We start from the raw sequence: 26,599 nt of genomic DNA, 5'->3' as shown, positions 1-26,599 counted from the left end.
TTTAATGTGACAAATCAACTGTGAACACATCATATTATGACCCATATTTATGTTTGCTATAAGGCTGTGAGCTCCAGAAGCTGTAATAATCATCATCCAAAAGACAACTGCTTGACCTAAAGTCAACGGTTTGTTATTAAACCTGCTAATGCACTTAAGCAGTGTACGTACAACTGAAGTCACATTGGTAACACTGTTATTTTAACACAAACCACAGTGTTTTCCTGAACCTTACCAAGTTGTTTTCTTGTTTAACACAACCAAACTACAACCGTTCGAACTTGGGATTCCCTGACCAACTCAGTTGTCAAGGTACGTGTTGGATAGTATATCAGTTGATTAGCTGTTCTTAAAGTTTGTATTTATAAGAGTCGCTTTTTGAGTCTCTTTCACAACTCATCAAACAATGATACTTTGAGATTGTAGGTCAGGTTGGCAATGAGACTCAAAGATTTAGGAGCTTTAAACAATAAAATGTTTCATTTAAAGTGTAATGAAGTCCAAAATGCCATCAATTTGTAAATACACTTATAAATATGGGGTGTAAAAAAAAGTTATATGGGGTGTTTTTATATATTTCTGTTGTAAAATCCAACGCTGAGGTCAGTTAACCGTTCCCTCTCGTCTTATCTTTGCTAATTGCAAAATCAATGCAAGAAAAGCCGTAAAGGTCACCAATGAAATACGAACAGATAATAACATCGACTTCACTTATCTCAAAGTTGACACCTTCTTTCAGTGGCATGTAAATCTCAAAGATGTCCTACCAATAAAAACTGATGGTAGATGATCTCTTCAACTTTAAGTCATAAATTGTTCACTGGACTCCTATGTAACTAAAACAACCGGCACCAGTGTGTGGATGCTAAAAGCATCCGAACCACGAGATGACTGTAAAATGGACATTACACCCCTGTAAAGTGGCTGCCCATTAGGATCTGAGCACTTCCAGGCAACATGCCAATTGTGACATTAACATATTATCTGCCAGTGAAATTACACATGTGTCAACATCTGTAGCAAGCTTTTGTAAAAAGCCTGGACGATGCGGTGACTCTAGGCGACACTAGCAGATGTCTCAGTCACAGCAATTGCATAAAAATAGCCTTGAAATAGCCTGTAACCGTGCATTAAGTTCCCCTCAGTGGGTGAGACTAAGTGGTTATTTTTATGAGCATTTTGACATCCTGACTTTCAATTTAATGCTTTGACAGTTTGAGTAAGTGGGGGAAAGGGGACGCGCGCTGCCTTCGCCATTTCAATTTAAATACATATTTGTAAGTTATATCAGTAACTTGGGCATTAGTGGAGCTTGACATCATCAGGTAATGAACAAAAGCATTACAGTGGGGTACTTTTTTTAAAATACTGTCTATGGGTTGGTCACACTGAACACCCAGGTGCATGACAATTTGCTTCAGTCAGCACTCATATATTTAAAGCCAAGGTCATCTGAATACCACATTTTGTTAGATAAAATTTAACATATGTTGGCCTTCTAAAGCAGTAAATTGCATTTGGTTTAAACCAGTGCTGTATCTATACATTATTTGATTATTTAACCAAACAGCCTGTTAATCCAGGACATATTCCTGATCTTTGATATTTGTGAATAAATACTGTTTTCCTGCAGAGTGGGTTTGTTAAGAGACCGCGGCCTTCCAAATAGACATACTGATTTTGAACTGCCTGTGGGAAGAATAAACATTAAAAGGTCCCATATTATGAAAAAACATGTTTTCTCTGGTCTCTACATATATAAGCTGGTCCTCCCTGAGCCTGCCAACTCCCTGAATGAGGTAAACAAAGTAGCCCTGCATGGTCTCTGCAGCCCACCCACTGGTGACAAGGCGCTGCTACAGGCTGGTCAGATTCAGCTCCTGTCGTCACGTAACTAAAGGAGTCATTATCAGAGGCCGACCTCCTCTGAGCGGTGATAGGAGATATCTGAGAGGAGGGCGTCCATCCCCGAGGTGAAGTTCGGTGTGTCCAGCAGTGTTTCACAATGTCGTCGCTCAGAGCTGGACACGCAAATAGCTCTGTTGTTGGTTGTATAAATCAACATCAGTGTCTATATTCTGTCCCAGCTACAGAACAACAGAAGAGACAGTGTTCATATTTTAAGAAAAAGTGCCGGCTGCGGTTCGTGTTAGCTTGTATGTGTGTTTGCTAATCGCCTCACATCAGACTGCTTCAGTAAGGAGGGTCAGTACAAAGCTGGCTTTGCCTCGACACTGACCCTCGTAAAGGATCAGTCCCAACCATACCAGACCCAGCAACTGCACCCGAGCCACCGAAAAGTGTCGCCGCGGTTTTCATAGTATTTATAGTTGCAACGAATATGGAGAAGTCAGCTGGAAACTGGCTAACTAGTTAGCTCCGCTTCGGTCCGCTATGCAATGGCGTTTGAAGCGAGTTTAATGTTAATAATATTACGATGGAGCTTGGTTGTCACAGTAAAAAGTCTGGAAACATGTGCAGACTGGAGACAGAGACGATGCTAACAGTGTCCAAGAGTTTGGAGACAAACACAGCTTTCGCTAGCTGTTAGCCGTTAGCTAGCTTGTCTTAACTGTAACAACACATACGAACAAACTAACATTATACAGACAAACTAACCATTCTGAAACGTCCTGCTGCAGCCACAGAGTCTGTACTTCTTCAGCAGCCTCTCCTTCTGGGTCCGGTTCTGGGTCAAACTGGTTCGGTTGAAGGAAAAAATCTCCGCGAGCCATAGCGATACATATATACATCCACCGTAAAGATTAGCGCATGCTACTGCTAACGCAAGGGGAATCCTCTCCCTGAGAGTGACGTAGCAGGAAGGGCTCTCCAAGTGGGCGTTGACAGACGGAGCTCATTAGCATTTAAAGGTGCAGAAAATATTTGCAATTTGGTTTTCCTGCCTTGAGCAACTCTGGACAGATAGCTTTGCTTGTTGCTAAAGCAAATGCTAACAAACCAATAACCGCCTCTGGACATGAGCTGGTTAGCGGTTCTATTCACTAATGCAATTCCAGGAACCAGACCTTGCAAGAAAACAACCTCTGTGCTGTATTTCCTGTCATCAAAATGGCTTCCATCTTTTTGGAGACTTAGCCATGTTCACTGAAAGCTCCAATTTGAAGCGGAAAGCAACATTAAGGACTAAGAGGATTTGGCGGAGCATGACCTACATTTCTAGCTATTGGCCTCAGCCTTTTATATTATATTTTTATAGGAAACACGAAACTATGCTGAAGCAATTAGGGCTCCATCAGTCTTTTTATCAGAACTTTAAAGAATCCATTCTTAAATAAAAGCCTTGTTTTTTGCTGTCTGTTTTTCACCGACTGTTGTTGCTCATATTGCTCACATCCACATATGTCTCTCGAATCACAATGCTCAAATCAAAACACAGATTTGATTGGCTGAGTAGCGTCACTTGAGTGATTTATAATGCACCCATTTGGTCTGTGAGTTTTCTGGACAGCTGGTTGAGTAAAGCATTGAAAAGCTGCACCGATTAAGATAGAAACATTTTGTCAAAATGTGATAATTCTCAGTATTTTATCACTTTATAGCTCCAGGCCTGGGTCCTGTCCGCCTTCTGTATTCGTGATCTCAGGTTGGTGGACAGGGACGACAGGTAAACAAGCGGGACACATATTGGTCATTTAACTTAATGTTAGCCTTCTATGTCTGATTGTACCCATGAAAATAAGGGTATCAATGCTGACAACAGGCGTACCATCGCTCGTTTTAAAAAAAAATCTGTCTTAAGCAGTTAACGATACGTTTGTGATTTGTGTTGCGTGAGCCAAACTACAGAATGATGTAAATAAATGTGCAGCACAAACTGGTGGACTGTTCTGTGAGACCAAGACAATGGTGAGTTTGCTGGTCCATAAGTAATCTAACGTCAGCTAACTGCACACGTTAATCCAGCAACACATGGTCTAGCTTCATAGCAGTCAGGTAACATTTGATAGCTAATGCTAGCGGATAGTAAACACAAAGTCAAAATCCCTCAAAAGAGGCTATACTTCCAAGCATATGAAATCAATAATTCAAGCTCATCACCTTAGTCGGGATCTCCGGAGCACTTGGAGCTCAGCAGCAGCTTGTCGAGTCAGACCATGAAACTAGCTTGACGTTAGCTCAGCAGCCATACGGGACACTGAGAGCTTTAATTGCAAGATGTGACTTACCAGCAGTTGCTACGGTCAACATTACTAAACAGCACTAATTTATAAGTACGATGCTGCTTTTTGAATGTGGGAATTGGTTGAATTGGTTTGACTAATACCATGTTTTGACCTGTGCATTGTGAGAGAACATGTATGTATGTTAAAACAACACAGAGGTTTTGCACACTGTCACAACACACCCTGATTGTTGTAGAAAATATCACACTTCCTTAAAGAGGTCATTTATATTTTGTCATGTTGTCTGATTGTCCTGTCAATGCTATCGCTGGTCTTGGTTTGTTAGACATCTTTGTTGACATCTTTCTCCTTTTTTTTCTACTCATATGTTCCTGTTGCTAAGTCACAATCCTCCCTTTTATTTGCTTCTTTTGAAAGGTAATCACATGCCTGTAGGTTTTAATGAAATCTGTCAGATCTGCATGCTGTCTGCAAGTGTCCTAGTGGTGCAGTATTATTAATGTTAAACTAATACTGGTTGCTGAATTATTTCAATCAGAACAAGTTGGATATGTCCTAAAGCAATAATCTTTCAGAAAATTACAGTAACTCCAGACAGTGTGCAACAGTTTCCTCACTTCTGTGGTGATAACGGTTTAACTGCAATAATAACTTTTACAGAAGGCACCAGAATTACATCCTCAAACCATGCTTACATACTTGAATAGCATCCTCCTTATAGCTCGGGTGCATGCACACCTGCCTTTACTATGCTTACATTATGGGACTTCAGCCCACTTAGGCTTTCATCTAAATTACGGCGTTGCTTCATCTTCAGTTAAGAAAATACAGGTTCAATTTCCCAGGAAACTTAACTTAAAGGGGAGTGACCTTGCCTGACACAGTGTTAAATTGACCAGCAAGAATGTTTTTTGTGGGTATGTAAAAGGAAAGGCTGTTAAAAGTCCACCATTTTCCCATTTCTCTCTGTCATTGATGCCTGACAGGCTGTAATTTCCATTCTCTCACTCCAGCAGAGCCTACTGAGCTGGAGATTATGGAGATGACGGTTTGGATTTTTAAGCACCCGCTTCATCCCATTTTAAATCTCTATAATGTCTGAGCATAAATAAAAACAGATGCCTTTTATAAAACAACTGGGCAGTGGAGCTGAATAACATTGTGCTTCAGTGAGCTCACATTTATTACTGTCGCCTCTGAGTGAACACTTCCTCCAGTCAATGTCAATCTACATGTCAGTGGAAACCCCCCTTGACTAATGGCTCCAGGAGAGCCTGGATTGAAAATCTTGGGCAAAACATTAATTTTCTAATTTCCCTGTCAGTGTCAATTTCATCATTCATTCTGTCAATAAAACTGTATTGTTCATGTGCAAAGGGCATGTGCGATTTGTCTGCATTAACCAATTATTGACATGCACAACTGCTGTCGATAGGGAACAGAGCTTCAGTTAAAGCTCAAAAATCAGTAAATCAGTTCATTTGCTGGAGACGGGTGATGTCAGTGGCAGTGACTCGCTCCTCTTGAGTGGCAAACGGAGGAGGGTCAAACTGAGGGAGCGTGTCGGTGGTCACCCCTGCATTAAATGAAGCAGAGGGTTTGAATCATTTCCTTGTCTCTTTGGATGAGGATCTCTCCAGCTGACAAAGTCTCGTCTTTCACTGGGTTCCTCGAGGCAAGGTCAGACCATCACTGCTTCCAGCTCACTGGCCCTGGACTTGAAGGCCATCATTTTTGCTGCAAGCTCACATGTTTCTCAAAATTATTCTCAAACCAGCACAGGAGCCTAGAATGTACTGCAGTCAGTACTCATTGAATACTTATTACTTATTACACCCCTCGAGATAGTGAAAGCTTTCTGTTACAGTTGCATCGATGCTTCATCTTTTCTCAGGTTCTAATGCCTTCAAGTAGATAAAGACAATTAACAGATGAATGTGTTATTAATTATTAATTGTTGCCATAAATGCAAGTTCATCCAGCAAGTATGGACACATCACAACAAGAATGAAGTGTGAAGTTTCCCTGTATCTGTTTGTTTGTTGGCTGGTTGGTTGGTTTGTCACCAGGATTAAACAAAAACTACTGAACACATTTCCAAGAAACTTAGATGGCAGATGGGTCTTTGGTCAGAATAGAAACCATTAACTTTTTGTGTGGATCCAGATACACAACCAGGATTTTTTTTTTTTTTCTCAGTTTCTTTGGAATTGCAAGATAAGGGATTTGTAGACATTTCCGTTCATTTCTCTGTTCATGGAATAGAGTTGGGTGGTATATGAGTGAGTACTGAACAGGACTGTTGGGCTTTGGTGGAGGCATGTGCTCTCCTGTCTGCTATGAGTGGATCTTGAATTTCATAAACTTTATTTGAAAAACAAAAAAAAACAACCTCCCTTGGTGGAAATCCTTCATAAATTTGGAAACTGAGTAGTTTGTGGAAAGGATTCTTATCTATTGGGCTTCAATTTGCTCAAGAGCATAACCATTACTGCACCTCTCATGTCAAATATTGTTGGTCAAGAGATTCTCTTGCTCCTGTGATAATAACAAAACAGCTGCAGGCGATGGACCCTAAAGCTGAGGGGACGCCTTATCACCACCATGAAACCTGGCATTTCATAGGCACACTCGGATTCAAACTGGACTTGATTATTATTTTTTTTTTTAAAAAGCAGAATAATTATCACATCTTTAGACTATTGAGACGAAGCTCAGAAGTCCTTTGTTCAGGCAGACCAGTCCCTTCCTTTTTGGTAAATTCTTGCTGACAAAACTGGTGTAACTCAGTCAAGCTTGTCGAACTCCTTACTTATGCTGGCCTTTTCAGTGCAGTTCACAAATTCTCTGTTGGATTCAACTAAGAGCTTTGTAATGGCCACTCCAGTGCTTTTACTTTGTTGCCTCCAAGTCATTTTTTCACTTGGCAGTATGCTTTGGTCCGGCCTGAAGATTGAATTAAATAACAAAGCTTCAAATTCCTAGCTATGTCCTGGGATATTTGCAGATAATCCTCCTTCCTCATGGTGACTTTCTATTTTCTAAAGTGCACCAGTCCTAATACCAGCAAAAATAACACCACAACAGTTGTTAAAAAACTACTTTACAGTTAAACTCTGAGAGTTTCCAGACTTAACTTCGTACTCCTTCACAAATACGTTGAATTTAACACAGTGAGGTCCTCCATGGAAGGAGACAAAGTTTCACAAGGCTTTGTTCTTTGCCCTCTTCTCCCTAAATACAAGCTTTATAATGTCATACATTGGCACGGCTTCTCCTACCCCGTTATGTTGTTCACACTCCACTATTCATGTTAATCCCCCCACCTGGAAAATTTGGTGCTCTATAATCTCCCACCTGGAGAACTGCATCTCCCTCCTGCCGGAGCCGATGGAACTGCCATCAGACTCCTGCAGCGAATCCATAATGCTGCTGCCCGCCTGAATTCAGCCTTTCCAAGTTTTCACATGTAACTCCTCTTCTGTGTTCGCTATGCTAGCTCTCTGTTGCTGACTCTATTCAGCTTTAGCCTCTGTTGATGGCCTACAGGACAGTAAGGGGGAACTTCCTACCTTCCTCCCTGACCTGAACTATGCACTCTGCCTCTGGGGGTTTAGCCAGTCCATGTCTCTGAGGACCCTGAGGTCACTCAATACTGTCAAGGCTTTTCTTTTCTTTTCTTTTTTTTTTGAGCTTGACAGTGGTAGAATGAACTTCTCACTGAAGTCAAGACAGCAGAGTCACTGTCCATCCTCTGCCATAGGCAGAAAACTTCCACATGTCAGCAAGCCATGCTAGCAATTAGTTACTGCTCCATTATTTAGACTGGAAATAGACAAGTTTTCTGCCTCAACTTAGAAAAATGACAACATCCGTGTTGTGTAGGTGAAGCCTAGTTCTGACGCTCTTGACAATCTCCCTCGTGTCCACATCCAAAGAATCCACAGAGACCAGCAGGTAAACCTGAAAGGTATACTTAAAAAATGCAGGAAAAATACAAAAAATAAATTGTCACAATACAATACAAATCGTGACCTATTGAGAGCAAGAGGTCAAAAAACTATATGGCTCCACTCCCCGCTTGTTCTGACTGACCACAAATTCATATTACTTACCAAACACATGAGAGAGAGTGACACATTAAAGCTGCAGTCTGCACAAAACAAAACTACATCTGTCCACTATGAAATACCACAAATAAACAATAAAGGATCATTTTAGCAGTCCACAAATATTGAAATAGCCCAAACATGTACTTATTGCCTTGTGATAAACAAACCATATGTATACAACTGTAAAAAATGTAAAAATTCTTATTCTTATTCCTTCTTAATAAACTTAATTATTCTATAAACAAGAAAACTGCATTTAAGCTCCTACATATTGGTTCCATTTACGACTTTCTTTCACTATACTAATGCACCTGGCTGGATTTTTCCCTATAAACCAAAGGTCAAATTAGAAAAATAAAGTGAAATTAGAAAATATAAAGGCCAAATTAGCACAAAGAAAGTGAGCCTGCTGTAATAGGAAGGGGCATTCTTTTCCCCTGCCCCTATCCCCACATAATGGTGGAGCAACTGACATAAATATGGAAACTTTACATGACAAAGAGGGAGGAGGAGCAAAAGGAGGTTACGAGGAGGGGGGATAGAAACAGAGGTAAACCAAGAGTGAACAGACAGACATTCACCGAACTGAGAGTCTGTTCCCCCGCTGAAATGTGTTCCTATTTACCACCATACCACCTCTTTACAACCAGGTATTTCACTCTGCCTTTCCATAGCTCTGAGATCAGGATTTCAAAGTCAAACTGGGATTCTCAAGGTTGATTCAAGCTTTAGGCAGTAGCCAGGCAGCTAGCAGTAGCCAGTGATGCTAACTCTGTGACAGTGGACTCAGAGCGGGGGAAAGCTGACAAATTGTGTATTTCTGGTCTGAAACAAACAGACACAGATGTCTAAGCACTCTCCAAGCACTTGTTGTGCAGTATTGAATGTTGTTTGAATTGTTTAATTAAACCAATACACTTTGGACAAAGGCAAATGACAAGCTTTTGGCTGGCTGATTGACTCTAAGTCTTTTAATTCCATTGACTTTATGGTAATCAACATGCTCCTCTTACTCTTTTAATTGCATCATTTACTATCCCAGTGTTTTATTATTAAAAAAGAATTATACATTATGACTATTTGTGGTTTGTGATTAAGTGGCCTGGGCATCACAAACCTAACATTTGCAAAAAGCATGTTTTCACCTGTGACATACAGAATATGCTGTATACCTGCACACACACCACTGCACCTCTGTTGGGTTCCCCGTGCAAGAAAGTGGCAATCTCCCCTAATAAGGTCGTGGCGTTAAATGCTACAGATTCGTCTTTGCAATTACCATGACACATGCTTTTGTTTGCAATCAATGAGAGCTGCACATTTCTCATTAATTGGTCCTCTGAATATTAATGCACAAGCAACTGATTCGATGCAGAACAATCCATTCAACAGTGTTCCTAAATTGATGAGTTTAAGACAGTAATCATGTTGATGTAACTCATCAAACTTTAATCACTGGGTAAGCAAGCAGCACAACAGAGAAGCTAAATGACTTGTGTATACTACATCCGATAAGCCAATAATTACAGCCCACTGTTCTCTTTGTGTTATTGATAGGGTACATTGGTCCATAAGTAGGATAAAGGTCAGGATGTAACAATTGCCATTTACTTTCCTTTTACACTAATGGACATCAATAGAGTCTGTATACTGCTTTAAATGGCAAAACAGTTTAATGATCTTCCACAAAAAAACAAAAAAATAATAATAATGATCATAACAGAGAGAGAACCTTAATGAGAGCTGTGCACACACTGAAGCCTTGTTGTTGTGTTTGTATTTGAGACAAAAAGTGCACGCAGTGATCCACTGCTGTGCAAGGGAATGAAAAGTTTTAATGAGGACCAGATTTACCCACTAGGGGGCCCCAGGGCAAAAATGAAGTGTTGGCCCCTTTTGATCCACCAGACCTCCTACTATCTGTTCCTTGTCTATCCTGCTGCCCTTAGGTGTCATCCAGGAACACAGCACATGGCAGTCTACATGACACAGCTCCAGTGCACTGTGCCTTTAGCCCCAGGGACAAACTAGAACACCTACTATGTTCCTCCAGGTTTGCTGTGTTAGAGATATTTTGGTTAAAACAAACACATATGTAAAAAAAAAAAAACATGCGCAAAGTGAGAATGAGATGAAGTGAAACACTAAACCAAAGACCATTTTGCAAATTAAATCACACCAGCTGTAACAGCAGTCATCATGTTTACAATCCAACCCAGGACTACACGATAGTCATTACTACATTATTACATCAGCATGAAGCACTTTGAACGCATCCTTCGTTTTAATCTCAACTATATATCTGATTCCTGACTGTGTCTTGCATGACTGTGAGTCTACTGTGCAGAAAAAAAATCTGTCTACATACAAACACATGGATACTTTTCTGTCATGACATTAATATAATGAGAATAACTTAAAGGTCCCACATTATGGAACACGTTGTTTCTGGTCTCTACATATATAAACTGTATATATATATATATATATATATATATATATATATATAGATATATATACATATCTCCCTGAGAGGGGCGTGTAGCAGGCAAGTAGGCATTGACAGATGGAGCTCATTAGCATTTAAAGGTGCAGGCACAGAAATAGCTGCTCTCAGCAGAGCTCATTTGAGCGACTAGACAGCTGAAACTCAGGACCATGGATGGGTTCGTTGTTATGCATATCTAATACAGTGTTTTAGGACCTCTGACAGCTGCATGACATTGATGAAAACAGTATAATATGGGACCTTTAATATTAGAAGCAATAGTCTTCACTCCTCAGTTCTCTGTGTCTCCACTGGGTCCAGTGTCCAGTCGTGATTCAAACCATATTTTTGATTAAATAAGAAAAAAGGTCACACAACATGAAGAAGTCCAGTGTGAAACACAACAGGCAGTTAAATGGTCCTGATTAAATTCACTGTGAGCAAAAGTGAAAATTAAAAAAGAAGCAGAGAGGTGTGTGAGCACACATTCATATGAAGTTAAAACAAAACACTTCAGTTTAGTCTTGCAAAACTAATGACTGAATTATTAAATCAAAATTGCACCCACATACTTGCCTTCCTGCTGTGCCTTTGCAGTTGTGTGCCAAATGTTCCAGTTGCGTTCTGTCAAAATAACATTATTAATGACGCACAAAGTTAAATTTCTGGAGAGTGAATTTTCTCAGAATCACAGATGTTAAGACTTGAATTCTTCTGTGGAACAATTTAGTCTCCAGAAATCTTAAGAGATTATACTGTATTTGTTTAACAGCATAAGAAGAATGTTATTGTATATAGTGCAGTTCTTTGATATGTTTAATGTCTACTGAATTACCCTCTTATTTTGGCTGCACTCGTGCATCAGAGAGTGATGATTATCTGCACAACTTACTAAGAGGTGTTGACAGAGTCAGGCAGCAGAGGCAGAAGTTGTGCGGACAGTCTAAATGCAGATTGTGCTGATTTAAGGTGCTTCCACACTTGGTTAATTGATTGTTGAACTTCATTGTGCATGAATTAAAGGTGACCACAGCTTCCATTCTCAGTGAAGACCAACAGCTGCAAACCCTTTCACAGCTATCATGTTCACAGGTCATGAATATCTAATAAACAAGACTGATTTCGTATCAAGTATAGCTGAGATTAAATTGCTTTTCATGTGTAGTGTCTGTCCAGCATCACATGCATTGATCCACAATGTGTATTTTTTCACCAGTAAGCCTAAACATAAGTGAAAATGGATGCAGCACGTGCAGATGAACATATGAACTTTATTTGAGGTAAACCTGAACTAAACAACAGTGAAATGGATGAAATTAGTATTAAATGTGTCTAGAGGCTGAATGACATTCTGAGATTAAAACAGCTATAAAAGTTTCTATAATACTATAATTCTACAATAAGTCTATACTTCTAAATGCTAAAAAGTACAAGTAAAGACTCCCTGCACACTCTCAATGCAGTCCACAGACCAGGACACTCTTTACATCACCAGCGTAGAGCACAGACCCAACTCAAATCAGATCAAATCAGGTTTTATATCGCCCAAAATCACAATCATATCGCTTCAGTGGGCCTAGCAATCTGTACAGTAGACAACATCCCGTCCTAAGAGTGAGGAGAACGTACCTGGACATACAGATATGTAAAAGATGTCAAAGTATTCAGATTTAATTGACAGAACACCATATACACGTAGATTATATAACATGTATGTGAAGCGCGAGGATCCAGGAGGACGGCTGAGCAGGCCAAGGCATCACCAAGTGGTGCCCAAGCCTCAGAACCTCCTCTGCACTGCGGTGACCTGGGCCACACAAGATAATGAGCCAAAAAGTACTCATTGTAAAAAAAGATTTCACAGATATAGGGAGAGTGTAAAACAGAAGAGAGCGATGATTTGACAATAACGTATTTAATGGAAACCATAATTCTGAATTCATATCGACTGAGGTGTTATTGGTGTTGCTATTGACTACTCGAGATGTCGGCAGTTACCGTTAAATGCTTCCTAACTGTTTCTTGCTTTGATATCATCATCTTGAGTCCCTGGTTCTACGGCTTGGCTCTTAACTGTTGCCAACCGTTTCGTCACAGGCATCAAAGTTAGCAAATATGGAATGCTGCTGTACCTCGGGGATCCCTTTTGATGCAACACTGACAGTTTGGACTTGAGAAAAAAGTGTCTCGCTGACCCGTGTGGTGTTGAGGATTGCATCGACTGTCACAGTTGAGGGCTGTCCATTGTGTTGGATTGTTCCACTTTTTTCCAAATGGGAACTTTGAAGTTTTTGTTGCAGGCCACACAGAGTTCAGCCAAGACTGACACAGAACAAACTGAGCTGGTAAACAGATTTAAGTTTGGGACGTGATGGTTCTCCTGTTGGAATAATTCAGCATTAGGTCAGTTTTCTCCAAATTAAGTGTACAATAATTGGATAGTTGTTACACATATTTTATGGTTAGAGCTGTTTCTGTCGTGCTCAAATATCCAGTTTATGGCTGTTTTACCAATATTTCATGGAACATTAGCCAGCTATATACTACAAGAACAGCTGAAAACCGAAATTCAGGAGAGGAAAAGGTATTGTAATATCCAAAGGTCGTATCCAGAAAATAAAGAGCGCACAGCCACAAAGAGACAGACTGCATCACACATCCCTGCAGGCTACTGGTGCTCTAGCAGGAAAACAAACGCTCATATTAAAACTGTTTTGTGAGAGATTAGCATACAACATGGCTAATTTTGCACATCCTACATTTAGTAATAGCCGGAGGACATTGCAAGTTCAGATCCCAACAATTTGGAACAGGAAGCATATTTTCAAAGATCGATTGAACCGAACAAATACTGGATGCAGATGACATCAACTGTGTGTGACCACAAGGCCAGTACAAGACCCGACTGTCGAGTCAGTGGACAGCCAGAGAAACGTCAAGTAGGCCGCTAACACTGACTAGTTTTCAATCTTCTTCACTGCCTCTGTGGGTCGCTACACTTTGTGCTTCAGCACCTCCAACTGTTGATCAGTGGAACAGTGTGAAACGAGTTTATAAGCACTTTACAGATAAACCAAATCACAAAAAAATGGACAAAAGGAAAATACACTTAAACAATAAAAGACTAAAAAGACTAAAAGCTGGCTTCAGTCTGTGCTTTTATGAATAAGTCAATTTTGTAAATGGGGCGCTGCCTTTTGTCGCAGCTTCCAAGGTTTTCGGTGGCTATCATCCAAGATTTGTCTAAGAAAATATCATTAAAAAAGTTACTTCAAACTCTGATAATAAAAAAGGCTGACGATCTGAAATATAAGCATGGGCTTTCATCCAATTAATTGAATCTTGTGATTCTGAATTCACGGAAGGCAGTGTTAAACTTGTGAATAGGAGTTTTGAGGTTATTTCATGTAAGTTCAGTTTTTCTTCCTGCTTTAAAACTAAATTAATTGATTTTTTTTTTTAATATAATATAATAATTTATATAATAATATAATTACAAATAGGATGACAACACAACAGTGGCATACAATCAACCTATAAAGGTTTTGTTGAGACAAAGCAAAAAACAAGCATTTTGGAGTGGTGTGTCCACCTGATGAATCCAACATCAGATTGTGTTTTGATTGCCGATAACTTCACAAGAATAAATGTATTGCAGTTCTAAATGTGACTGTATATTCACTAGCTCGATGCTAACCTTGTCTGCTGTGTGGTGCTGAGCAGGTAGAGCACATTGAGTTTATCAGAGCCTGCTGTGGGCGTTGTCAGTTGTTCAAAGTGGCGAGTATCATTTAATGATATTACATGGTATCATTTCTCGTCAGTTTGTGAACTCCGAAAGGCTAAAAAAAATGTGCACTCAACAAGGCTAGAGCATTCCATAGAGCTAATGTTGATTAATTCAGCTTTAAAGGGACACTTCACCCTGAATTCAAAAATACATATTATTCCTTTTACCAGTAGTCATATTTATCAATCTGGATTGTTTTGGTGGGAGCCACTCTGGGAAAATGGCTGTACAGATGTCTGGCTTCTCTCCAAATTATTGCAACTAGATTACACTCAGCTTGAGTTGCTGAAAATAAGAACAGAACAAATACACTGAACCAAAGTCATTGTCATTGTCTCTTTCTAGCATTCGTGATCCAGTTACTGTTGATAATCTTGGTCCTTCTTGTGAGCGGCTTCACGTTGGAACGCTTTTCTCATTGTATCCCAGGGCAACATGGACGAGCGGTTAGCTAACTAAGCTAGCTAATGTTACAACTAAGCTGAAGGAGGCGCCAGTAATCGAATGTTTACATCCTGCACTCAATCGAATGCTGGTGGTCTCCCTAAAACAACCTGTGTGATACCTGCACAACAACAGACTAGCGTCCTCTTTCTCCAGCACCGTGCTATACGACAAAACAAATAAAAGACAGTGATATCACAAATGCAATCACCTACTAAATTGCTATAGTTTAGATTTGCTTTTATTATATATGTGTTATACATTTGTCATGTTCAAATATTATCAAAAAATAACCTTATCATAGTCTTCAACTAACTACGGAGTAAAATGGAACCTTGACAGAAATAGTGATTTGATTTATATCCTGATCTGTACTGAGCTGACAAAAATGATGGTGATAAGATTTTTTTTTTTCCCGTAAGTATAAATGGAAACTTTGAACAAAGTGATGATAGCCAATCTGTGCAAAGAACATTGAGACATGAACAGATTGGCAGACAATTATTCTGCCTATTTAAAGCTGAACAAGATTGTTCTGCTGACATCTCCTCGCTGTCTCCTGCTCTCTCAGGGGACCTCATGCTTCATTCTCCATGCTGACACCATTCTCATATTTACCTGTGTTTAATCTGACCCGCGCCAGCCTCACGTCTGTCACGAGTCTGTTTCAATCCAACAACTTCGTTAAAAGATTTCGAGCGCATTTGTTTGCCGCAGGAAAGAGCAACCCCTCATTTCCATTCCACTTCTCACTCTGCGGGTCGCTTCAGAGCAAGCCATCCTGTTTTCTGCCATGATTGACAGCTCTGAGACACCTCGCGATGACTCCTCTACCTCTGTCATGTTTCGTCTTCTCTCCTTTTCCCTTTGATGCTCTTTGTCTTTCTAGCATACATGTATGCTTCTCCTTAACCTCCCCAGGGACCTCTCTATCCCTTAGCCTTCGGAAACTAAAGTGCACACAATAAAAGCTAGAAAGATGAGAATATATACACACACACACACAGCACATATATATATATATATATATATATATATATATATATATATATATATATATATATATATATATATATATATATATATATATATAGTTTCTACGTTATTCTTCCGTCTCCATTAGGTTTGCTGCAGAGGCATCAGAAACACAGTGCTGAAGCCCCGCTGTTGACTGACAGCTCTGCAGCCTATTATGCCAAGCTTTTGTAAGTCATGCATCTTGTGACCTTCTGTCTTAAGACAGAAATACATTGGAAGCATCAGAGTTGAACTTTTTCACACATTTTTTAGCAATTGTTTTAGTGGCCAAGTGCTATGAAGCATTCGTTGGTTCTGAGTTTTAATTTCCACAGAACAGTTCTGGTTGTTTTTAAGTGTTCTGCAGCAGCAGTGGAAAATGTCTTTTTTTCTCCAGATGATATTGTAATTCTGATATTTAATTTGCTGTCACGTTGTTGTGCTTTTCTCTTTTGAAAGCCTGGATTTGGATTTGGATGTACTTTTCATGGTGACTGTAGCAGCCACATCACAGCAGCAGGGTTTAAGATGCTGAAGCTTTTCACAGAACGGTTGAACAAAGTGCATTGAAAATTCTGGAGCTGCAGCTAGTTTATTCATTACTCCAAAGAAATCTGTTGGAGTAAATTTGGCAGAAGAGAAAGGAAGATAATGAGACTATGCTGATTGTCATATGTTAAGTGAATTATCCTCCATCCATCATAGTGGCGGCTCAATCAATCAAAAACACTGTAAAAGCAAGTATCGATCACACTCGGTCATCTTTCACTACGCAGAAGAATAATGTTTCCATTTTGAGGTCCAGTGTGTCGGACTTTGGAATATAATTTTCGGAATAATGTTCTAATTTGCATATACTCAGCTGAAACTAATAATCATGGTGTTTCTGCTACTTTAGAATGAGACTTTTACATTTACAGAGGGAGCGGGTCCACCACTGAGTCCGCCATGTTGCGCTGCCATGTTTTTACGGTAGCCCAGAATGGACAAACTAAACACTGGCTCGAGAGAGAGGCGCTTTCATGCAGAGGACGGTGAGACCAGGGGGTGTGCAGCTGGTTGCAATCTGCAGCCTCACAGCCAGTTGCAACTAAATCCTACACACTAGACCTTTAAATGCCCTATAACTCAACAAACTTGTAATTAATGGTTTCATGATGTTGTGCACTGTACTGCACATTCTTACAGCTGTCTTTGTTTCCCGTCCTGTTTGTTCAGCACTGTTCTGTCACATTGTGTGATATTTTTATTGCACTCTGTTGAGGGAGTGAAGATGAAAATTAGCTTTCAAGAACAAGATTCTTTATATGCTGTTGTCTTTTTCTTTCATTATTGATACCGAAACAAACAATGAATACGTTATTGCCCCAGTATTATTTCTGGTTTTTATTCAGTTCATAAATAAAAGTTAAAAAAAAAAAAGTATGTTGTAAATTGGCTGAGCTATTTCCCAAATCAGCAGGACACTTTACAAACTTTACTCAAACAGGATGAAACATCGTTTTTTTTGGTGGGGGACATCCGGTTCTCTTGCGAGAACTTCCAGCCGTAGGACAGTGTACGGAGGACTGACTGAAAATAAACTTCAGCGTGTGTGTTCATGTGGGAACACGTCAGTCAGTGAAACAATGTGGCTCACTGATGAGTTTTTAATAGTTTTAAAACAATGGAGCTCTGTGGCGCAGAGGAAGAAGATGTTCCAGGCTTTTGGTCGTCACACAATATTCAATCGTAGGAGACATTTTCATGGGATTTGGTTTATTTCTGAGAATACAGATTATCAACAGTGCCAGTCTAGTGCCAGCTTATTGGTAGTAGCTGGACAAATTGGACAATAAATCCTAAAGCAGTCAATGAACAAGATGAAGACACAGATTAAAATGCTGCCATTGGCCACATGCTTCAGCGTCGAGCCACAGTGGAGACCCTCGTCTTCTAAAGCTCGACACCATCGTACATCTCTCCCTGCCACTCTCCTCAGGTCCTGTCTCCTCACTTCTCTTATCATACCTCCTCGCACACCGCTGATGCTTTCTTTGCCTTCCTCTCAGGGGACTGTGTCTGTTTGCGTCACATCCATCGTTACCATCTTCTCCCTTACGTCCCTTCTGTGCCTTTTCCTCTCGGGTGACTTGTGTGTCAGGGCTGACAGAGATATTCTGTACCTGTCCTATCTGGTCCTGTGGGAGCATTGGTGGGTAATGTTGACCGGGATGACGGATGGTGATTCCTGGAAATCCACAACACCTGAGGAGGAGGCTGTCCTGTCTGGAGAGAGGAGGCAGATTGTACTGATGCTCCTGCCCTCATCCTTTAAAGTATCTAACTTTGAACATTAAAATGTAACTTCTATTCACTGTGAGCCTGTATCAGCTTAATTGTCTGATTTTTTTCCCCATGTGGATTCTATCTTCAGGATAAAGATACAAGAAAATAATACTTAAATATGACGATAAAACCCAAATTTAGATGATTAGGTCTTTTAATGCTTGTTGTCTTTGATGCTGCTACGCTAAAACAAAATCTATCTTTTCTTTCTCCTTGTTGTTGTATAGAGCAAACAGCCAGAGGTGGAGCTGATGTGGCGGACTGTGAGCCGTAGTTGCCTGGATAAACACACCACCACGACTGGCTGTCAGAGCTGCAGTGTCTCTGGGCTCGTCAGGTAGAGAACACAGGTTGGGTGGTGAACGGTGGCAGGGCATTTCAGCGGCAGCCCACCTGTCTGCTCTTTCTAACAAGCACAGAGACACTCTGACGGTGAATAGCAGCTCCAGAGGATGAGTGACCAGGACAAGAGCAGCAGAAGACCAGAAGAGAGGCAGAACTACAGTGTATAAACCGCCCAAACCAGACATTATCAGAGCTACTGTGTAAGTAAACAGTTTAAGTCATGCATATAGACTGCTACCAACAAAGCTAACCAATCAGAGGCAGAGTAAAACAGGTCTTGCAATATGTATGTTGTATACAGCCATAGAGCTGTTAGCCTATAAATTAGTCAGCAGACACATTTCTGTACTTCTAGGTTTTTAGGTTCAAATATGTGATTTGGATAAAATTATGAACGAAATGACAAAATCTAGAATACTATATACTGTTATAAATGTGGGGGATTAGATTGCCCCACCCCACATTTTAAATGCTTCCTACACCTATGCACAGCTGACTTGTGGTTTCACACTGGACACAACCAGCAGTCTCCTGAGTTAAAGTCCTGTGTTTCTTTGACCCATCCGCCCCCCCCATCCTGCCTCGCTGGAGTTTTGCCACTTTGTTGGAATGTCAAACTAAAAGTGAGCTCCACTAATAGTCTTTGATTGCAGGGTTGTTTTTGTCCAACTCTCTGGCATTGAAGGTAGCGCAAAGTTAAATCAGGAAGTGTTCTTCCACCAGGCTGATTAATGTGGTAATGTGGGCTTTGTTTAAAACCTGCGTCTGACCTGGACCTATTTTTAGTGACTCTGCCTTGTTCTGAGATCTCAGCAATTACAATGATGAGTACACTGTAATTATAACAGACAGAACTGTTGGTTAACGCTTTGAAAATTTAAAAAAAAAAACCCCAAAAAACAAGTTGTAAAAGCTGTATTTCAAGGTGAGAAGGAAAGGAAGACAAATAAGCAGAAGACAATAATATGATAGAGTTTGTGTGAATCATGTTTTATTCCACTGATGTCATTTTTGAATATGGAGAAGAATGCTAATTTCAGATTGTTGTACATTCTGCTTCCTGATGTTCATGTTTTCATGGATCTGGGTTTGACTTTCAAGTTTCAAAATGGAGTGAACCCAGCTAAATATGTCTCCGAAAGCAACAAAATGTTTATTTTTTATTTTTTATTTATTTTTGAGACTTTTATTCTTTACACTTTATTCTATCATGGAAAGCTGGAGCGGTCAGTGCTAAACTGAGACCAAGTACATCTGATAGTGACAGCCTCCAGCTCAGAACTGATGGAAGCTGAGCAGGTCTGTAGTTTGCTAAGTCATAAAATGGCTTTCTTCATAGAGTGCAATGAGCAGAACAGCCTCACAGCGCTGCTAGTGCGACTATAGACTTTTAGTGTTGTTTGAACTACAGATAATTTTGAGAAAAGCTGTGCTGTAGCAGACAGAACTCATAGTCTCGTCACTCAGAAGCCTGTAGAGCTCAACACGGAGACTTTCTTCCCAGAGACGACTTTATCCAAACTCATTTTCTCAGTCCTGAGTGGGAGAGATGGTGGCAATATTGTGGCTGTGTGTGTTTGTGTTTTACTGCACGGCCGTCTACAGTTTATCATGCAGGTCGGCCTCAGGATTAATGTTTTCATTTGAACCTCTGATAAAGAAGTATTGATTTAGCTTAATCACACTCTCAAAACGAGAAATCCACTGTGAAACATTAAATGTCCCAGTGAACTATTGATCTTTGCTTTGGGTCAAAGAAGCGTAGATTTGATATGGGGCTAAAGGATTTTGATACAGAGCAACACAAATACCCAAGTCGGGCCGCAACTGAAGGTTCTACTGCAATTTGAAGTGAAAACCACACTTAGTCTTTATTATCTCATTGTTACAGATAAACAAGTTGAATTTCAGTCACCCGAACAGACGGCTGTCGTCATAGTTCAAGTCTTTGTTTTGCTGAGGAACGTTAAATGAGTTAAAAGATCCAGAAGTATCTCAATGACAGCCATGATAAGAGCTCTCTAAATGCTAAGGAAAGGTGCATCATTGATTCCTTTCTTATCTCCCCCAGCATAGATACACTGCACCAACCTTCAAGGATGTGAAGGAAATAATGCCATCCCACATCATCACAATGTAACATCCATAGGACACCGCCGTGCAGATTCAATGGGCTGCATAACCAGGAAGTAAAGCCAGAAGCTAGTATGTGCCACTTTTCACTGAAAGCAAAACTCTCACCAAAATTCAACCTTACCATATTTTCGTTATTCATCCTAGAACTGATCATTTTCAATGGGAGTGCTACGGGAATTTTAGCGATAGCATCAAAATCTCTATTCTCAATGCTGGTGTTCATGTGTAGAGACCCTGGTGATACTACGAGCAAAGTTTCACGTGTGTTGAGTCTTCTTAGTGTTTTAAAAATAGAGATTTTGATGCTATCGCTAAAGTGTCTGTAGCACTCCCATTGAAAATGAGTTTGACCCAAAAACAAATTTTTGTTGTTGTAATTATGCTTTTACACAAAGGTTTGACTCGGGTACATTCACAAAAAAGCCGAGGTTGCATTTTGGTGAGAGTTTCACTTTAAGTGGTGATACCCGCAAGAAAATGTGGTCATAGAAACACAGAAAAGTGATGGTTAACTATACAAAACATAAGCAGGATACAAAGCTGCAGAAACACTACATATAATTTCCAATCATAAAGAGTAAGTCTAAAAAAAGTTTGGAAACAATTATGTCTCCAGTAGAGTGACAATTTTTTTTGTTTTTTTCTTTTAATTTAGAAGAAAGTATTAGGAATATGTGATGTGCAAGCTAGACGTTATGTTACTCTGAGCTGCAGTGATAATAAGAGTGTAAAACCAGTGACACTGTCAGGAGTCCTGCTGTGAATCTAACAACCTCTGTGTGGCTAAAATGCAGCATCGACAATTATCCTCATCGTGTCAGGAGCTCTGTTTTTAAAACCACATGTGGAAAATGTGGAACAGAAAGGTGATTCAACTGATGTCTAAAAATATAAGTGGGTTCTCCTGTGGGAATAAAGACCAAGTGATCCGATTGGTCAGTAGTCAGGCTGCTGACAGGTTTTGATTTGATCTTCTGGGGTTAGCTGTGCAGCACAGGTTACCATGGTGATCTACCCCAGTTAAAAGCGAGACAGTGGTAACCTGCTAATCTCGCTTCGCAGGGACGAGCTCTGAACAGCCCTGTTATCGCAGGTGGTTTTCATTTATTTATTAACCAGCAAAGCGGCGAGCAACAGGTGGTATATCACTGTCAATTATGTCCCTGCACTTACTGATGCTATGCTGTGTTGTTTTTGAATCAACAGGAGGAATATGGATGCTGATCAGTTCCATGAACACAGCTGACAGTAGAGGACCTGCTGGACAGGAACACGTATCACCCTCGTACTCAAACACTGAAGACTTTCAATGATTATGATGTAGCTGGTTCAGTGAAGGGCATTCAGCACAAACAAACTGTGTAATTAATTTGCATTTGCAAAAGACATGTCTGTACTCTGTTACTATGAAAATGTCAGGGCCAAACTTGCCTCGACTTGTGTACGTCTAAAGGCTTTTAGAAACGTGTTTGTCAACAAATTAATATGATTTTGCTTACTGAACTCACCTTAATGAAATTAATGATGAAAATCTGTTTTTGCTCAGAAGAATAAAGATAAACATTACTGAATACTGAATGCAAGGTCTTGATCTGTGCATTGAGTCAAGAATGTAGCCTTGTAAAAAAAACAAAAAAAACAAAACCTGGTATTAAAAGGAATGGGTGCATTTCATTTACCTCGGAAGTATGAAGTTGGAACTAGGAATGACGTCATGCTGTGTTCCGGTAAAAGTCATAGCATTAGTCCTAAGTCATAGCAATACCTGTTGATAACGAGGTATTACAACGTATTCTGTGTATAAAAACATCAAAGCAACATGTCCACAGAAGTGTGTGAGACTGATTTCATGAGAAAAGCTGACAAACAGTTTATTAGACAGCTTTCACAGCCGTTGACAAGTGCAGCATCCATCTTGGATTTAAAAGCTGGGTTAGAGATGTGCGTCAGACCTTCCAAATTGGAAGGTCTGATGGACTTGGTGGGTCAAATTCCACTTGACTTCCCAGTCAAATGGAATGCACCAATACAAACGTGGGTTTGTGAATGTTGATGTGAAGTTTCTGACATTCTTCATTTCTTCAGGCTGTTGTCTTACATAGTGGATATTTTTCATTAATTTGTTTTTCTTAAAACAACATTATGGACTTTTTGTTGTAGGAGCTGTATTTCCCCCTTGTGTGTTATTTGAATTTTCTTTTAGGTTTCCTGGTCTCCCCTGGTAACCCTGTGTTTAACGTCATGATGCTATGAACTGTGGGTAATTCCCACAGGTGATGTCTGCAGAGATGATGACTTATGGAAAGTGTTTGTTTCACTCATGGAGTCAAAGTCGTTGGGTCCTTGATGGCTCCCCAACAGAGAGCACAATTAGGAGGTGTGTCCCCTCAGAGTTGCCGTAGGGCAAGCTTTGTTGTTTGTGATACGTGGGGAGAGGAAATGAAAAGGAGTATGTTGCTGCTCAGTGCACTAACATTACCTCTCCATGTCGCATTACATGTTTTCTTGTCAAACCAGCTCAGTTAGGAGAGCCCAAGACACTTTGTTAAATTTGTGGCAGTGGTGTGTATTTCCCGTGGGCCGCTGTTTTTCTCAGTAATGCTGTTTTTATACACCGTTTTTTTTAGCTCAGCTTCCTTGGCTAGTCAACCATGTTGTTTTGTGCATATGAAGACACTAATTTAAAGAGATGTGATGCAGCGACAAGACGCTTTCAAACCTGGAACAGGAATGTACGTCAGTGGTAAGTGGAGATAGTTTCCTCTGCAGGGTGAGACAGTTGGAGATTCATGGGAAACAGCGGTGGCTACAGTGGTGAGTTAATACGCAACTGCTGCTTTAGCACAGGACTGACATCGCCCAACCCTTCTCTGGAGACCATTTACCCAACCATCTGAAGAAATATTTCTCATGAAAGAGAACAAAGGTAGCACATTATTCAAGGTGCTGCCTATACATGCCATGCAGCTAACAGACTGCTGTTGTTGATGCGGATAGGCTTGCTGTCAGATTTGTTGAATTAGCTTCACTATGGACAGTTCCAACTTTCTTCCCTTCCAAAGAGACTACGGGAACAGGCCGACTGCCACATCTCATTAACCTCAAAGATATTCAGAAGGACAGGCTGGGAGAAGCATCAGATCCTCTCAGATTTAATTTGTTTGGTTCAATCACAGCAGGCTGATCGCTTGTAGACATAGGATGAAACACGAGAGGGACGCTTCACTCACTTGTGTTGACATTAAATCATTTTCTAACTCGACAATATGGGTCTATGTTTTTGTGCCATTGTGATCAAATGAAATAAATAAAAGGAAATGTGACGATAGCTCTCAGTGAGCTGCATTTACATCTGTTAACAACAACAAAAGTGAAATCTGATATCTTCTCATTTTCTACATCTTAAACCTGCATTTACATTTATTTACAGTTGAAATAACATCAGTCGCATCTTTTACCTGCGGTACCCAAAATAGGACAGATGATGTTGGCTGAGCTGGAACTCAGTCTTCAGATTTGAAGTTCCTCAAAGATACTGAACTGTTTTTATTTGTAATCCAAAAGTGTTTGATCATTAAACTTGTAAACCAAGCTCTGATCAAGTCCATTGTGTGTTTTTCTGCACAAGAAGCTCTTTGAGAAGAAGCCTTGAACATGAGAGAAACACTGCACTGATTATAATTGCCTTACCTGAGGGTAGCATCCAGTGGACCGACTGAAGCGATGCAGAAACTCAGCAAATCCCAATTAAATTCAACACAGACAATGAACAAAGCTTTTTGCTGTGTGTGTTGTCAGAACAGAACAAAAGAGTGATTAAAACTTCTTGTTAAGGGGGAAAATGTGACTCATCTGCCTCAAAGCAGAGCACATTTTGGATATCTAATAAGAGGCCGGGGACTTTTAGCTAACAATTTCATTGTTTTAACCCATCATAAAAATATAACCCCAAAATTAATTTGCTATAATGTAGCTAAGCGCAAACTGAGTGGCAGAACGCCCAGAAGTTGTGTCTCCAAAACAGGTTCAGGTCTGTAGAGAGCAGCCAGCTTTACACAGCCTTTCAAAGCTGACGTTTTAAAGCAGATTTGCATTATGACCTTGAATCAAGAAAAAGCATCTGGACTCTTGTTTGTTTTGGTTAAAGGGGCAATGTATCACTGCATTTCTATTTATAAAGCAGATTAACAAGTCCATCATTACAGATGCTGGAAAGTTTTAAGTTACCTGCTGATTCATTTCTCCTTTAAAAAAGACACCGATTTAAAAAATGGGGGCTTCAGCTTCAGCGCAACCGAGAAAGTGCTGGTACGGTACATATTGTGTATGCGGCTCTGACTTCTGCCACCTGAATTCCTCCTTTGCTGCTGAAATAATTACTACAGCCACTAGATGTCACTGCCTAACAAACTAAAAAACTAAATGTGGTCGTGATAAGCTGCTTCCACAGCTGACCATGTGATCGTTTGTCTGATGAGGACGGGCTGATAAATTAACTTTATGGTGATCATCCATCCAGCTTAACATCTGCAGGTCAGCATGTATGTTGTTAAGTATGGGCTGGATTTTTATATCTGGGATTTTTATATTATCAAGGGCATCACCTTTGTATTCTCAGCGGTGGCTACAGCCTTGAAAAATGACTTTGCAACAAAACCTGCAATGTGACAAGCCACCAACTCTGTCCAGGGAAAAAAGCCTTTTATGAATCCTCCGACCTCTAAATAAAAAGGTATGTGTGCATAGATATGATTACCATTATTCCCCAAAATTAGGCGATATAATCTTTCCTCTTTGCACATCTCCTTCAGCTCCCCAAAAACTTGCCGGAGCTCTGCGCTATAGGTGCACCAACGTTACGTAACTGTCCTATTTGTGAAACACTGCTAAAGTACACAGCAATTACCCAACTGTTGTACTGCCAGTGACAATGGCCCTGGGACAGCGGCAGCACAGTGAGATCAAACAGTTGTGCTAAATTAAAGAGCGGGTTATCAGACCAGGCAGGAGTGTTTGATGTGCAGAGATGAGATGCATTATTATGGTAAATAAGCCGCCCTTATCAAGCTATTCCTACAGGGCCCCCTGGCTGAGCAGCCCACAGCAGTGTATGCCCTTGGTCAGACAAATAGATGCATGTACACACACACTGGCACACACACACACTACACACACAGCAGCAGCAGCAGCAGAGAGCATAAATACATCTCTGTTGATCCTTTACACTCCACTGCAAACAGCCGCCTGCTCCCCAAATGTCACTCAGTCTCTGGCATAATTTGTTTCTAATCATTGGCAAAGAGTGGGAAAATGTCACCCATTTCCAAGGAGGATGAATTTCGATTGATTTCCAATTAGCACTAAAACAAAATGCCTCTTTTTGTGCGCCTCCGTGTGTGTGTGTGCCTGTATTGGTGTGGCAGTTAAGATCAGAGGAAACATAATGCAGCATTGCAACCCCGAAGGCACATCAACAGACCCTGAAGTCTGGAGGCGGAGCACCACCAAAGCTCACTGCTCTGAAATTTTACAGCTCTTATCGTGCATTTATGGCACCAAAAATACATAACTAAAGCCGTTGCATGTTATAGAAGAATAAAACATTAAGCACTGCTGAATGATTCAAAATCCTATTTGGTGCTACAGAAAACAACATGTGCAAGCAAAATAAGAGCGCGTCGACAATACAGACAACAAAGGGTGGAATATTCTCTTTAGCTAAAGTTAATAAAGGCAGAGAGATTAGTTAGAATGAGGAGGAATTTACTTCTTCAACCCAAATGACACTTTG

The 26,599-nt window shown here is 40.3% G+C and overlaps 1 protein-coding gene and 2 long non-coding RNA genes across 3 annotated transcripts in view; 2 read left to right on the top strand and 1 right to left on the bottom strand.

Moving 5' to 3' along the window:
• Window positions 1-2,659, bottom strand: part of LOC119028127 (inactive N-acetylated-alpha-linked acidic dipeptidase-like protein 2) — a 393,803-nt gene extending 391,144 nt beyond the window's left edge. The window contains exon 1 of the mRNA XM_037113698.1: window positions 2,620-2,659. The gene's annotated coding sequence lies outside the window, so the exon portion shown is untranslated. The remainder of the gene's footprint in view (window positions 1-2,619) is intronic.
• An 18,532-nt stretch (window positions 2,660-21,191) lies between these two features.
• On the top strand, window positions 21,192-22,194 carry LOC119028041. The gene is made up of 2 exons (XR_005077554.1): window positions 21,192-21,901; window positions 22,015-22,194. It is a non-coding gene; the product is annotated as an uncharacterized LOC119028041 (long non-coding RNA).
• Window positions 22,195-22,490: 296 nt separating this feature from the next.
• On the top strand, window positions 22,491-24,070 carry LOC119028040. Its single transcript, XR_005077553.1, has 2 exons — window positions 22,491-23,185; window positions 23,436-24,070. It is a non-coding gene; the product is annotated as an uncharacterized LOC119028040 (long non-coding RNA).
• Window positions 24,071-26,599: the final 2,529 nt, after the last annotated feature.

This window comes from Acanthopagrus latus, chromosome 11 (genome assembly GCF_904848185.1).
Source record: "Acanthopagrus latus isolate v.2019 chromosome 11, fAcaLat1.1, whole genome shotgun sequence".
In the NCBI taxonomy this organism is placed as follows: domain Eukaryota; kingdom Metazoa; phylum Chordata; class Actinopteri; order Spariformes; family Sparidae; genus Acanthopagrus; species Acanthopagrus latus.
The sequence above is the reverse complement of the archived record's forward strand: the minus strand, read 5'-3'. Positions and strand labels throughout refer to the sequence as shown.